This window comes from Rhopalosiphum padi, chromosome 2, assembly GCF_020882245.1.
Source record: "Rhopalosiphum padi isolate XX-2018 chromosome 2, ASM2088224v1, whole genome shotgun sequence".
NCBI lineage: Eukaryota > Metazoa > Arthropoda > Insecta > Hemiptera > Aphididae > Rhopalosiphum > Rhopalosiphum padi.
The window spans coordinates 33,108,453-33,112,887 of NC_083598.1; positions in this window are offsets into that span (position 1 = coordinate 33,108,453).

Sequence of the window (4,435 nt, forward strand, 5' to 3'; positions counted from 1 at the left end):
GGGCTTTAAAATTGAATTTAAATATTATATTAAATGTAATTTGTCCACTTTTTTGAATTATTAACTTTTTTTATTTTGTGTTATTTAGATAAATTCAACGAAATATTTTTAATGATACTTTTTTTTAAATAATAATTTTTTTTCTTTTATGACGGTATGATAACATTTTTTTAATATTATATCTTTCTTAGTTTCTGAATGAATGTATTTTATCTGTATTTAAGTATTAAAAATAATTATGATGTACCTAATTTAAGTTTTGTTTAATAAAAATTTGGCAACGTTGCACCCAATTTCATGCACAATCATACGCCTTTGAATATTTAAAATCATATTCTTTGTTATTCTGGCACTGCGCGGAATCGTATACCTAAAAAGGTAAAACGCGCACAATCGTACTCCGCCGATTGCCTTCGTTGTTACCAATTTGACCCGATAATGTTCCATCTACGCCCACATAATCGAATGCATCGACCTTAAATATGTTGAGATAGATTTTTATTAAGTAGAAGACGTAATCAAATAGTCAGTGGATTTAATAGGTCCTGTGAATTGTCTTGTGCCGTAATATTAAAAAAAAATAGTAATAATTTAAAAATGTAAGAAAGTTATTAAAAAAAATATTTAATGACAAAATCAATTAATATGTTTTCGAAAATTGTACTTTATAATTAGGTAATCTATACGATCGGTAAAATTTATACATTATATTATACATTGATAATTGAATAAATAAATTTTCAATTATTTTTTATTTTAAATTATTTTGGACGTTTTAATAAATTTTTATATAAATTATGATTTTGTTTTTTTTTTTTTTTTAATACAAATTGTACGGTACTGTTATAAATTATTGATTCCACAAAAAACAGGTAACGACTAAGATCGCGCATACAACCGTCCAGATATATTTATTCATTCATATGCAATCCTACGTGGAATAAAATCAAAAACTTCTGTTGCCTGGAAAAAATATTCTTCGGATCACCATAACATCATCACACGTGTGTTCAAACAAAAATTGAAATCTATTATGGGTTTTATTATAAAATATCATGCTTTGGGGGAAAACACACTGTTTGATGTACCTATCCTGTTGGCTATTAGTAGTTAAAAAAAGAGGATTGCCACACCTACACATTTTAATTTGGATGATCAACAAAATTACACCAGAAAATAATGATGAAGTCATCTCAGCAGAAATGTGTACTAGATTTTGACATTGTTAATAATAATTCGTACATATAATAAAACTTAATTTCACTCAGAGTTTAAGTTATAAGCATATTTTGTATACGAACATAACAAAAAATATATAAGCCATATGTTGTGTGTGCCTTGTTTGTTCATATGAGTTTTTAAAAAGATGCAATAATTTGGTAAATAATTTTTGTAATACCTAAATTTAAAACATTACGTACTTAGTTGTTATTAAAATAAATAAGCACCAAATTTTAACATCGCACCTTTTCAGAAAATAATAATATTCTATCTACGCAACGTTATATGTATGCTTGTTTTTTGTAGTTCTCTCATCAATAACTATGATTTCTTATAAAGTTTTAATAACATTGTCAGTAACAGTGATATCTATTATAAACTATAGTGATGCTGTTAACGAAGGTAACAAATAAGAATGATTTTTAATTTTATATTTAAATTAAAATATGAAAGTGATATTATTATATTTTGATGAAAATATGATTTATATATAATTGAATTTAACAAATTTTATTTCATCAGAAAATATAAGTAAGTTTAGAGATTATAAATATTAAATTATATAAGTAAATTGTTATATATTTTTATTTTATTCACGTTTTTATATAAAAACATAAATACATATAAAACATATATTTCAAACGTTATTGAAAAGATCTAATTGTTCACCAATAATAACCTAAAACAATTAGTAAATTAATTTAAATTTGCATACATACTATAATAATAAATTATTTTATTACATAAAAATAAAAATGTCGACCTAAATTCATATTATGAATAATTCTCTATTTTTTCCATGTTGTGTAATAGTTACATTATTTGTATAAAATATAGATACGTGTTGAAAACTAATAATATAAAACAAACAAATATTTATTTAAGTACTTGGTAGAATTATTATTATAATAATAATAACAACAAAAACGTAGGTAAGTTTGTATCGCTCTGCAGTATAATATTATTAGGTGACGAGTGGATCACTGTTAGAGTACCATACGATCCCGTACGATGCACCTTTTTGGGAACACGATTTCGTACGTTAATACGATTGCGTACGTTAAACAATTAACTTTAATATTTACATAAAAAGATGGGAGGTATGAAATTGAGCGTTATAAGTTTGAGAAAACTTTCAGATTGATTTTAAATTGTACATTATATTAGTTTAAATCAAATGGCAACAGTGCTTCAAAGTTGCAGATAAAAATCGTACGCAATCCTGTTTCACCGTACTAAGTGTTAAATTTGAATTCAATGATAGGTACATAATTGTGAATAATATACGAAAGATGATTTTGAGCGAAAACGGTCTATCAGCCTATCACCAAGTGATGTTTTTTCGATATAGCTATTAGTCATTGGTAAATAGTTATTATTTACGATACAAAATTAACGAAAAATAATAATTTGGACGTTAAAATTCATAAAAAATAGCCCTATTAATTTAGTATATTTTAAACATAGGTCGCCATTTGAAAAACAAAAGTTGTTAGTGATTTCATTATTAAATAAAATGGTGAAAAAAAATTAAACTTCATACAGTTTAAAAAAAGCACGAAACAAAATATTTCGAAGAAAAAACAATGAAAAAATCCAATACTAGACGAAATAATAAGTATTTAATGATAAAAGAATCACTTTGTATAGTCAGTTAATTTTGAACAACTGAATTAAATAAATATATGGAGTGGATATTAATTTATGAGTTGACTGTTGGTAACTTAATAAAAGGTTTGTGTATACGTGTAACATTCATTATTTTATTGATGACTAATGAGTACTTTTTTAAAAATATAAAAGAAACTCTAATCTCATAACGTGAAGTATAAATATTTTTATGAACAATAAATTATAATTAATCGTATAATGATAATGTACGTTATTTTTAAATTGCATACCTCTTTTCAATGTTAATACTTACTACATTTATTTAATTAATTGTAATTTTTTTTTTTTTTTTTTTTTTTTTTTTTTTTTTTTTTTTTTTTTTTTTTTTTTTTTAGCATGCCACAGTAAGGAAGTCATATTATTAAAAATTAAATTTTATAATTGATGTATACAACTTAACCACAACTTAAAATAAGATGCATTTTACGTTATTTTGCAAGTCTTTCTGATATTTAAACAATATGGTTAAGGTTAATCATATAATACAATGTATTCAACATTTAAATAAAACTATTTTCATTTATATCTAACAACTTGTTTTGAACAAGCTTTTTCACGTGCGTGAAGTTAATCTTTCACTTTATCTTATCAACCCCATACCTAAACTAATATTTTGTGACTATTTAAAATCGAATTTTCCGAATTTGAACTTCATACTTTTCCTGGAAAATATTTTTTTTTTAAAGGGGGGGAAGCAATTTTGTGCAGTCTTCCCACTTTATCCTATTTGCCTCAAACTTTCATAAATATTTGAAAACATTCCTCTAACCATACATAATAACATTAATTATTTGAAGATTAATATTTATCTGAATACAAATCTCATTAATTATTTTTTTCAATATAATATTATTATATTTAACTTACAGATATTCTAAATAATGCTTACTTTACAAGTAAGTAGGTATACCTTTATTATACCAACAACTTTTGGTTCGTCAATTTGTCAAAATTATACGTTATAAATTCAAGCTTTGTATAACTTTATTTTGTATTATTTAGTTAACGCTATAGACTAATCAGCATTAAAATAGAAGGATAAATTTTACAACTTGTAATATATAATTTTTTTTCAGGTCGTGGATATGTAAACTACAGTTATGTGATGCAATTTGGTAAGTTATTTAGTGATGATAATCTATAAATTAAAACTACGTCATATTCAGACGACATATTCAAAAAAGGCTTTTATGACATTTTACATTTAAATTTATTTTTAAGAAAATTGAATGTTTGACTGTTAAAATATATTACATTATTACATATTAGCTGATCGTGTACCGTATTGCTCGTGGACAAATTGGAGTATTAAACACTCCATTAAAATATGTAAACTGGACAGATTCTTAACATATTTATTTGGATTATTTCAGCGCCATAGCCAGATTTTTTTCAGTGTGGGAGAGGGGACACTTAGTTATATTTCTCAATTGTTTGCAATTCTAGAATACCTACTTATCACCTATTTCTTTATGATCCGTTTGTTTATAAAGTGTTTACTACACATTCATTATTTTTATGACTATAATTATGTTAACGACTA